This window comes from Eucyclogobius newberryi, unplaced genomic scaffold (assembly GCF_026437365.1).
Source record: "Eucyclogobius newberryi isolate DKJ021-1_F unplaced genomic scaffold, fEucNew1.0.hap1 SCAF_13, whole genome shotgun sequence".
NCBI lineage: Eukaryota > Metazoa > Chordata > Actinopteri > Gobiiformes > Gobiidae > Eucyclogobius > Eucyclogobius newberryi.
Window position 1 is genome coordinate 32,942,151 of NW_027315757.1, and position 12,124 is coordinate 32,954,274.

Below are 12,124 nucleotides of genomic sequence, written 5' to 3' on the forward strand. Positions count from 1 at the left end.
GGTACAGGTTAGCGGGTACAGGTTAGCGTAGGTACAGGTTAGCGGGTACAGGTTAGCAGGTACAGGTTAGCGGGTACAGGTTAGCAGGTACAGGTTAGCGGGTACAGGTTAGCAGGTACAGGTTAGTAGGTACAGGTTAGCAGGTACAGGTTTAGCGGGCACAGGTTAGCGGGTACAGGTTAGCGGGTACAGGTTAGCAGGTACAGGTTAGCGGGTACAGGTTAGCGGGTACAGGTTAGCGGGTACAGGTTAGCAGGTACAGGTTAGCGGGTACAGGTTAGCAGGTACAGGTTAGTAGGTACAGGTTAGCAGGTACAGGTTTAGCGGGCACAGGTTAGCGGGTACAGGTTAGCAGGTACAGGTTAGCGGGTACAGGTTAGCGGGTACAGGCTAGCAGGTACAGGTTTAGCGGGTACAGGTTAGCAGGTACAGGTTAGCAGGCATAGGTTAGCGGGTACAGGTTAGCGGGTACAGGTTAGCGGGTACAGGTTAGCAGGTACAGGTTAGCAGGTACAGGTCTAGCAGGTACAGGTTAGCGGGTACAGGTTAGCAAGCACAGGTTAGCAAGTACAGGTTAGCAGGTACAGGTTAGCAGGCACAGGTTAGCAGGCACAGGTTAGCAAGTACAGGTTAGCGGGTACAGGTTAGCGGGTACAGGTTAGCGGGTACAGGTTAGCGGGTACAGGTTAGCGGGTACAGGTTTAGCGGGTACAGGTTTAGCGGGTACAGGTTTAGCGGGTACAGGTTAGCGGGTACAGGTTAGCGGGTACAGGTTAGCAGGTACAGGTTTAGCAGGTACAGGTTTAGCGGGTACAGGTTAGCGGGTACAGGTTAGCGGGTACAGGTTAGCGGGTACAGGTTAGCTGGTACAGGTTAGCTGGTACAGTTTAGCATGTACGTTGTGTCAGTAATATATGGCTGGTGTCGCTGACTTTCACTCCATTGGCCTCCACACTCCCCCCCGAAGTCCCCGTCCCCAGCTGGGACCTGCATAAACGCCTCGAGAGCGAACTGTTCGACCTTGAAGAACATTGTCCTCTATTGGCCATGTTTGAATCTTGCATTTATATGAGCGCCGCGTGCACAAGCTCAATCACCTGCATTGTGCTCTATAAATAATGCACTCTTTCTCTCCACAAAAGCTGCATTCATTGATCTTTTAGAGCAACTAGAGTGTGGCACGACGCACAATCGGTGTCGACGTGTGCGGAGCCGTCGCTGTCATGTTACAATACGTTTTTATGTGGAGATTAAAGACGTGAAAAGGGGATTGTAGCAGCTTTTGAGAAACTGTTGCATTTGCACATAAGGGAAGCTAGGCCCTGCAGCCAATCAGATCGCATCAATATTTGATGGCTGTAAGGAGCCAGATAACTGCACTCTAATGCATTATGAAGATATTTTGTGCCGCTCACTTACTGTACCGGTGATTTGATGGTTTTAAATTTAGAGTTTAAGTTAGAAATGACACAGAAGAATTGGGTTTTGTCTTTTTAAATGGAATTCTGCTGTTGTAAATTGGCACGATTTACTCATGGCCTTTGAAATTATACACGTCTGATGTTCATAATGATATTGTTTAATGTGTACACGTGTATATTCTCTCTGTTACTCCCTTCTTGGATGCAAAATGCTTTTTACTTCTGGTGCAATATAGTTTTACGAGGATTGATTTTAATGTCTGATAAGAGAATTGTATAATATAACTTTTTTTATTTCGATTTTTTTTAAATTAATGGCATTATTTTTTACTTGATTTTTAATTTCATGTTTGCACTTTCTGTTTTTACTTTTTTATAAATTAAGTATGAATCTTATTGTAACTTTATTGTCTGGTTTTTGGATGGCAACGATGTGTACCCTATTCTTTACATGTGAATAAATCAACACTATTTAAATATGTATGTATTTTAATATTTGTTTATTGCTTTCCTAATTTCTATTAAGGTGCAACATGCAACAATTAAAATAGTATTTAACAGTACTTAACTGCACTTACTTTACATACTTCACAAAACCAATGTAATCAAAAGCAGTTTGACAGTGATACATATACATTCATATTATGTGTTGTACCTAAAGCCCTTTAACTAATACCCTTAATATCACTCCACTAGAGGGAGTGCTGTCTCCAGACCTTTAATCATCTTCATCAGACTTCAAACACTTTCCATAATTAACTGACATCATATTTACATTAAAAAATATTCTTTATAAATATAAATAAATCAACAAAATGTCAGCTAGTTTACTATTCTGCAACAATGGATGAAAAAAATGAAAGCATCAAAAATGTATTCGAGCCTTATATAAAATATAATTTGTGGGAAAAGTATGTATTTCTATTACATAACCAAATAACATAAAACACAATCATAAATGTCTGACACCGCTCACATGTATCTGAGCAGTTCCTTTGCCAAACCTTCCTTGATTTTTTTCACATTTTGGTAATATAGTTTTTTTTAATTCAAATCAGAAACCCGGTATGTTCTACTTCACGTTTGCCTCCAGTTTCCTCCAGATCAGAATGTGTTTGGTCAGAAAAGCCCTGAAACTGCACTTAAAGAACAAGGAGGGGCTTCCCAACGACTTCATCATGACTCACTCCCGTTAAAGGTGACTTCCATTCCCTCCAGGAGGATGATGGCTGTAACTAAGGCTGTAAATGCACCAAAATGAAAGAGCATATGGTATGAGGAAGATACATTAAGGCTGGGGCTGATGTCCACACTACTCTTGATTCTGTAGAGTGCCTCTATCCAATACTGTTAGCATTTACATACATTATTTAGCGAAGGATGCTACAGAGGCAAGGAGCACTCAGGAGGGAACAGACAGGATCAGGCCCTGCAGCCCATGCTCTGGGTTTGGAGAGAAATTAAGCTGATTCACCTTACAACTTTTAGTCTTTGAGTTCACACAAGGCACAAATCATATGAACATTTACACAGTGGAGACCAGGGAAGCGCAGTTTTCTTTGGACCACAAGAAGACAAAATAATGATGTCGCTGTTTTGTGAAAGGATCTGTTAAGTGTAGGATCAGCATTTGCAACAGCCGTTAATAAAAGTGAACATTTAGGCTACTTCAGTTAAACAACAATTGATTTATTTAGAAGTGAGATCGAGGATGCAACCAAGAGAAACCAAAAAGCCTAAAGCGTATGGGAAAAGCAAACACATGGCTGGATCACCTGTGAATCAAGGCAATTCAAACTAAATTCTAACTCAACTTAAGGAGTTTAGAAAAACTGGCAATATTTACGTGGAAAATAGTGTTGTTACCAGATTCCAATCCAAAATTCATGTTTAGCTCAAACTACACTGAAGCTGATTTGATTAGTTTAACTATTTGCTGACTCAGAATGTACAAGAATAAACATTTCTAAATCTTGTCAGAAGCCATTGATTTTTTCCTTAATAGGAATGTTTGCTTTTTTCAGATAAGTCTGGGCAAGAATTTCTGGAACTTCACAGTTTGTTTGATTCTCACACCGTTTGTTAAATGACCACTAATTTGACCCACGTTGCCTTGTAAATCCACTCGTCATCAGTGTTACATGAGAGCGAAGGCCTCATAGACGGTAAATGCGTGTGTGATTTCATGTGTGTGCTTGCTCGCGTGTTGTCTGTCAGCGAGTGCATTTGGTTTGCTCTTTGCATATTAATGATATGCTGTTCTGCTCCTGCTGGTCTCTGTTTGAAGCTTCAGTGCGACAGGAAATGGGCTAACCTGTGAATGTGCACGCAGTCAATGCACTTGTACCACGATGATGCTTGTACTTGCACTTGAGTGGTGTGGGTGCTGATGAAGGGTTCTTTCCAAAGATGGCGGCTGGTGTTTGGTGCACAGGGCGTGTCTGTGTCGGTGCCAGCAGCTCGTACCAGAGGCTTGGACAGCGTTTGACAGCATGTTGTTACAGGAGTGTTCAAGAGGCGTAAGAGTCTTCTGGCAACCTTGACAAAAAAGAGCAAAAGGAAAGGCCAAAATAGAAGTTGTTCTTAGTAAATAACTTAATACGTATTAGATTTTATATCATTATTAGTGATATTTAATTACAATCATTGTTTAAGGAACATGCATTTCTCTGGCTTTTCAATTACTTTTGAAAATAAAAATAATTTATATTTCATATATGAAATAGAATATAATTCGGTCTTCCGAGTAAACAAAGCAGACAACACAAGGATTTTCCCTCTGGTGAACTGAGGAGTGAAGGAGATGCATCTTAGTCTAGTCAGAGGGTGGAACCAGCTATTTGGAGAGCTGAGAGGGAGAATGATACAAACATACATGTGAATGAAACAAAACTTAACTCCATGTATGATTTTTATGAGGAAACACCATTGTAACATTGTTATAAGCTCAAAACAGTCAATTTAACACGTTTAGGGAGGATAGTTGTTGTCTCTCAATACAACCACATACAACTGACCCAAACCCTGATGCATTTGGTGAACTGTTGAACAGATAGTTACCGGGATTTTTTATGAATAGTATTTTACCAAATTAACCATCTATCCTAGCATAAGGGAGTAATTTTCAAGCCACTTTTGACAGTTGCTGTTCCAGCTGAGGGTCAGAGAGGAAAAAACAATGAAATAACCTCCACGGAACAGCCCGGCGGGGTACACAACACAGCCTTTTCCTGTCTCCAGCCCCCTGTGAAAAAAACACCTTCCTCTCTTTGTTGGAGCTGCTGGACCATGCCAATATGTCCAGCAGGCATCGCACCCCCAGAGGCTCCGCCCACTTCTCTCTGCTCTAATCTCAGGCCTTCCCCCTGCAAGCTGCCAATATAATCACATTAATGCTTCTGTACTGGCAGGCCATTTATTCCAACGGATTAAGTGTGTAAACACCCTAATCAAGCATGCACATGTCGACTTGACCTTCAATTATGTTCATACGGCATAAAAGAGGTGGAGGTGGGAATAACAGACCACTGACAACACCTGGCAATTCCTGGCATTCCACAAGTTACAGTATTACCACCGATACTTTTTGCTTTTTGACAAAGTGATAGCACAGTGCATATATACTGTAGGACGCATTATGATGGGACAAAGTGATAGTTCTGCACAGTGCATATATACTGTAGGACGCATTATGATGGGACAGAGTGATAGTTCTGCACTTTTGGGTTTCAATTAATTGTCCTTTCGCATTTTGTGCACTATAATGATCACAATCAAGATATTTGTAGGAATCACTCACTCTCTCACTCTCTCACGCACCACCACGAGCCGCACGCACCACGAGCGAGCGGCACCGCTTCTCCTCCGCTGCACCAGCGTTTCCACGTCCGATCACCGGCTCCACCACGAGCGGCACGCACCGCCACGAGCCGCACGCGGCTCCGCTTCTCCTCCGCTGCACCGGCGTTTCCACGCCCGAACACCGGCTCCGCGTTCCCGCACCCGCCGCCCCGGAGGTCTGTACCTGGGCGAAGGTGTGGCCCCAGCCCGCCACAGGAGCAGACACGGAGAGCGGGGCACCGGCTCCACCCGGAGAAAAGCAGCCCCATACAACCAAGGTACAGCCCCGTTTCTCTGCTTTCCCCGCTCCACAGACGGGGGCGATCTGGTCACAAAACTGGACTCAAATGCGTCTTGATTGGGCTAGAGCAACGCCGGCGTCTGGTATGTGGACTGCCGCTTCTGTCCCAACGTCTTTGTTTTGTTAGTCGTTTCCATTGTTTTGTTTTGTTCCCGCGTCTCTGTGTTGTCTTCTGTCTACATCCCTGTTCCTTAACTTCATCGGACATTACTGCACCGTCCATCGCTCATCTCCTCCCTCACTCCTGGACTATCTACTGCCCTAGCCGCCAGCTAACAGCTGGCTTAACACCTGCGGAGGTCCGTCATGGTATCGCGGGGCCTCCCTGTCGTGCAGACAAGGTCTGGGGCAACCAACGCCACTCACTCCACCAGCTTCAACACCCGGTCCACTGCTGCTTTTTCACAACTCTCTGCCCACCAGCTTCTAGTTAACCAGCTTCTAGCCACCGCCAACATTCTAACTGGATTACTCTCATCTGCTGCTACGTTCCATCTCCTCCTCGGACTATCACTCCCGCGCCTCCAGGCCACCGCTCCACCAACTTCTCGCCTACTCACCTACACCGCTGCTGACCTTCACCTCCTCAACCATAACCACCGTCTCCCAGCTGCTGCTGCCTCTGCAGCTAGCTCAGCTGGGATCCTTCGCCGGCCCCGCTACATCCACAGGGGCTCTGGTCTCTCCCATAACCAACACTCCAACGACGGCTCACCTATCCCCTCACTCTGGACTAGTTTTCGCCCCCCCGTCACCCCCACCTGCCACACTGCCAACCTCAGCAACCTCCGCCCCCCCATCCCTGCGCCCCCATCCATCTCCGCGCCCCCATCCATCTCCCTTGCACTGCTGAACTGCCGCTCCCTCGCCAACAAATCACCTGTTATATCTGAACTGCTACTGGACAATAACATTGATCTGCTTCTCCTCTGTGAAACATGGCAACAGCCCCTGGACTTCTATGCTCTCAACCAAGCCACTCCCTCCAACTACACTTACACTGCCAAACCCCGCCTCTCCGGGCGTGGGGGAGGTCTTGCTGTTATTCATAAAAAATCTACATCCATCACTGAACTGAACCTCAACCTTCCATCCATCTCATCATTTGAATACCTCGCCTTCTCCCTCCCCAACTCTATCACCGCTATCCTGATCTATCGTCCCCCAAAGCCCCACCCCTCTTTCCTCACTGAATTGTCTGAACTCCTCACCATCGCATCCTCTCTCTCTGCCCGCCTCCTACTCACTGGTGACTTCAACATCCACATTGACTGCCCCAACGCCCCACTGACATCCGACTTCCTCTCTCTCCTGGACTGCTTCCATCTCACCCAACATATTGACTTCCCCACCCATACCAAAGGCCACACTCTGGACTTAGTCTGTTCCTCTCTCCTACCCATATCTAAGCCCCACCCCCTCCCCTTCCCACTCTCTGATCATCTCTGCATCCTTTTCTCTGCCCCCCTACCCTCGCCCCACAACCCCAAAAAACGCACCATCACCTACCGCAATATCAAGTCAGTCAACCCCCTCACGCTCTCCCAGCTCATATCCTCTGCTTTCCCCCCTGACTCCCCCCCCTCTTCCCCCGACGACTATGCCGTCATGCTCAACACCACCCTCTCCGACTCCCTTGACTCCCTAGCCCCCTGGAAAACCTCCTCCGTCTCATACATCAACCCCGCCCCCTGGTACACCCCTGAACTCCGCACCATGAAGCAGACTGGCCGCCAACTCGAACGACTCCTCAAAAGAACCCGCCTCACCGTCCATGCCGAAGCTTTCAAATTACACATCTCCTCCTACCGTGACGCTCTCCAAGCCGCCAAATCTGCCCACCTCTCCACCCTCATCAACAGCTCCCACCGGAGCCCTCGCACCCTGTTCTCCACCGTCAACAAGCTGCTCCAGCCACCGGACATCACTCCACCCTCCTCCCCTGACCTCTGCAACTCTTTCCTCCTTGCCTTCAATGACAAAATTTCCAAAATCAACAGCTCCATGACTGCCGTCTCCATTAACTCGATCACCACCCCCACCCCTGCCCCCCCCCTCTCCCTGACCACCCACCCTTCCCTCCCCTCACCACCTTCTCCTCTGTTAACTCCTCTCATATCATAGACCTCATCACCGCTTCCAAAACCACCACCTGCTCTCTCGACCCCCTCCCAACGACTCTAACCAAGGCCTGCCTCCCTGCTCTCATCCCCCATCTCACCACCCTCTTCAACCAGTCTTTATCCCTCGGCCATGTTCCTTCCATCTACAAACTGGCCTCCATCACCCCCATCCTCAAAAAACCCACCCTAGACTCCGCCAACCTCTCCAACTACCGCCCCATCTCCAACCTGCCGTTCCTCTCAAAAACGCTGGAACGCATCGTCGCCGCCCAACTTCACACCCACCTCCAGTCAAACAACCTCTATGAAACCCTCCAATCTGGCTTCCGCCCACTTCACAGCACTGAAACAGCCCTGGTCAAAGTACTCAACGATCTCCTCACCTCTGCAGACTCCGGGGCCCTCAACATCCTGTTACTACTAGACCTCAGCGCAGCCTTTGACACTATAAACCATTCCATCCTCCTACAAAGGCTGCGCTAACTGGGTGTTGAGGGCTCTGCACTTGACTGGCTCACATCCTACCTCACCAACAGGCAAGAGTTCATTTCCCTCTCCGGTCACTCATCCACCCTCTCCCCATGTAACGCAGGGGTCCCCCAGGGCTCAGACCTCGGCCCCCTCCTCTTCATCTGCTACATCTTCCCCCTTGGTCACATCCTCCGCCAACTCAACCTGGACTTTCACTGCTACGCTGACGACACCCAGATATACCTCACCACCAAATCCACCCAAAACCCTCCCCTCAGCCACATTGAAACCTGCATCTCTACAATAAAATCATGGCTCACTCTCAACTTCCTCAAACTGAACAGTGACAAAACAGAGCTCCTCCTCATTGGCACCAAATCCACTCTCAATAAAACTGGTCCCTTTTCACTCAGCATCGACACCTCGACCATCACCCCCTCTACCCTGGTACGCAATCTCGGTGTCATCATGGACCCCACCCTCTCCTTCACTCCCCATGTCAGCCACATCGTCAAGACCTCATACTTCCACCTCCGCCACATCGCCAAAATCCGACACTGCCTCACCCTCCCCGCTGCTGAATCCCTCATCCATGCCTTCATCTCCTCCCGCCTCGACTACTGCAACTCCCTTCTCACTGGCATCTCCTCCCATTCCCTCCATAGACTCCAAATGGTCCAAAACTCCGCTGCCCGCCTCCTCACCCACACCCGGTCCCGTGATCACATCACTCCCGTTCTCCGCTCTCTCCACTGGCTCCCCATCAAGCAGCGCATAAACTTTAAAATACTCCTCCTCACCTTCAAAGCTCTTCACCACCTTGCCCCCCCCTACCTGTCTGACCTCCTCATCCCCCACCGCCCCACCCGAGCTCTCCGATCCTCCTCCTCTCCCACCCTGGCTGCACCAACATCCCGACTCAAAACTTTTGGCGACAGAGCATTCTCCCGAACAGCACCCCGACTCTGGAACTCCCTCCCCCAACCTGTCCCACTCTCCCTCACTCACAACATTCAAATCCCGCCTAAAAACATACCTCTTCACCCAAGCCTATGACCTCCCCTACCCCTAGCCTCCTCTACCCCACTGTCTACACTTCTACCCCATGTTACATCCCCATCATTTTCTCTCTACTTCTTCTGTCTTGTTCATTTTATCTGTATATTAATGTGTATTGTACGTGTTGTCCCCCCCTGTCTGTAAATACCCCCCCCCCCCTTTTTTATTATGTTCAGCGTCTTTGGGTCACTGAAAAGCGCTATATAAATAAAAGTTAGTATTATTATTATTATTATTATTTACAGGTACATTTTAGTTAATTTCTGCTGAATTACGATAACCATAATCCAAAAATATATATCAAGACATTATTTTTTGTCAATATCGCCCACCCCAGTATGGTGCATATTTGCTCTGTATCTGTGGGCTCGTCCTGGACTCAAACCAGCACTGTGGGGCCAAATCTCTGTGGTAGAGAAGAGCGCCTCACAATAGAAGGCCATCCAGAAACACAGCCCCACACAAAAGACTGGCTCACGGAGACAGGGCAGGCGGCCGCTGGGAGATGAACAGCGCTGCACTAGACAGGCAGACAGACAGAATGACAGACAGACCGGCGGCATGCCCACCCAGACTGAACCAGTACACACTCAAACAAAAGCCCAGAAACAATGGCCCTCTATGTCTGATTCAACAGGGAGAAAACACACACATTTGAGTTTGTCCAGTGGGTGCCATTTTGAGCAGTATCTTTAGACTTTATGGAGCTCAACACTGACTGACCACCACAGGTTTCCGGAAGTACATTACCCACACATTTTCCCCATTAAACCCAGCCCCGAAAATAAATCAAATTAATGTGATGTGGTAACTAATGGGAACAAGCGTATTTAAAAATATGTTGCTGAAATTTGTAAAGTGTTAAGTTATTTTAAAACATCTATTCAAATTTTGAGTTTAAAAATAAATAAATTGGGACTTAAAACAACCATGTTGTGTACATTAGCCACCATAGAGCTGGGTAGCCTCTTTCATCCCTTTATTAAATGCAATGAAATTAGAATTTTTCTGAACAGTCTAAAATTACTATTATTAAAATTAATGGAGCAGACTTTGAATTGAATTGACTGGCAACTATCATGGCTATTATCCTACTTTGCTCTACAAGCTCTACAATATGGACAAGTATATTAAGTATTAAAAAGAAAAACTAGTGTGTTGCACATACCAATGAAGCAATACATGCCCTTTGGTTATATGTTTTTAATTACTGTATTAATAGTAGGTCACAAAACAATATGATATCACATGAATCTAAGTCTGTAGATGTTTAAATTTCACTCTGACAATAGCAAACCAAACAATGTCTCCCTGTGTAACACACACACACACACACACACACACACAGTCATGGGGGAGCCATTTTGGGGATTACCTCACTCCGAGCCCCTCCTTTTTGCTGCAATTTTGGCTCTTTTCATTCCCGCTGCCTCAGATTGAACTCCGCAGCAGGTGCATGTGTCAAGCTGCCTCCACTCTTGAGTACAAAAAAGTGACTCTGAGACAAGTGAATACATTTAAAAGCCACTGGATTTATTTGAGTTAAAATATGTAAAATTAACCATCAGTACAATGCTATTAAGGATCTGTTTAGTGTGCCTTGCAACAGGTCTGTAAAATGTTAACAGTCTAGAAATTCTTGTGGATGCAATAGCAACAGTGAACAATGAAGGCAACTTGATGCATGGAGCAAGTGTGTGTGTGTGTTCATGTGTGTGTGTGTGTGTGTGTGTGTGTGTGTGTTCATGTGCAGTGGGGCATGGAGAAAGGAAGAAAAAAGAGGTTTGAAGAGGAGTGAAAGGGGTGTTGGGGCTTAGAGGGAGGGTGAGAGACAACAGAGAGGTACCAAGCAACAGTGTAGGGTGACTTATAAGAGATGACATCATCTCTCATTTGAATAATCCCTGAGCCTGGGATCTGATTGGCCGTGCTCAAACAAACCAGAGTTCTCCTGCCATTCGCTATTGAGCTCTTTCAATTCCAGCATGGCGCGCTGTAGTGCTCAATGGTGCGTTTAAGGAGCCTCAGTGGTTACCGAGACAATCAGATCCGGAGATTTTGGAAATATGAAAATGCATACAGGGGATATTTTTAGCTGGACATGTGTAAGAGACCTTTCATCCACAATGTTATTTCTGTGTACAGTGTATTTAAGCTCTGGAGAACGGTACCTGGGAGCAGTCATCTCATCCCCCTCACAGGTTGCACTATTACATTACTGGATAGGAAGATTAGGCAATGCATTCTTCTATCACTTTCTGCTCTGAATATGTATGCCCTGGTTGAAACTTGTCAAGTGATTATATAAGTCAGTAGCTTATAACAGTTTCTATCAGTTTCTCCAACTCAATTTTACATTGACCAGCCTAACATCCTTTTCCTACCTGCAAATTTACTGTTTCAAATTGAAAAATATAACTATGTTCTGGTTAATAAAGATGTTATATAACAATAATTATGATTTCCTTTTTTAAATACTATATATATGCAAGTAACATGCCATCCTTTAATTTAATATAATTAAATCTAGCTTGATCTATTTTTTAAGAACCCCTGACCCTGGGGACACCTTGAGGATCTTTGTAGTGCCAAATTAGAGTAAGGACCGCCATGTTAGGAATAAATGGGCAAACTGAGTTATTGTACAAAAGTCTAAAACAACTATTTCAAATTAAAATTATTCATTTTTTAAAAATACTGTTAAATTCTCATCTCATATGTTTTTTTAATGATCACTTTTGGTCGGATAGCTCCTGTGGTAAATATGTATCATCATATCATGTTTACCTTTTCTGACAGTTTGAACACAATTGTTATACACGGTAATAGCTTTTCTTTGTTAAATAATTGTTCAAACTGTCAAAAAACTGTTTTCAACGGCGTGACGCTTGTTGATGACATAGACAGAG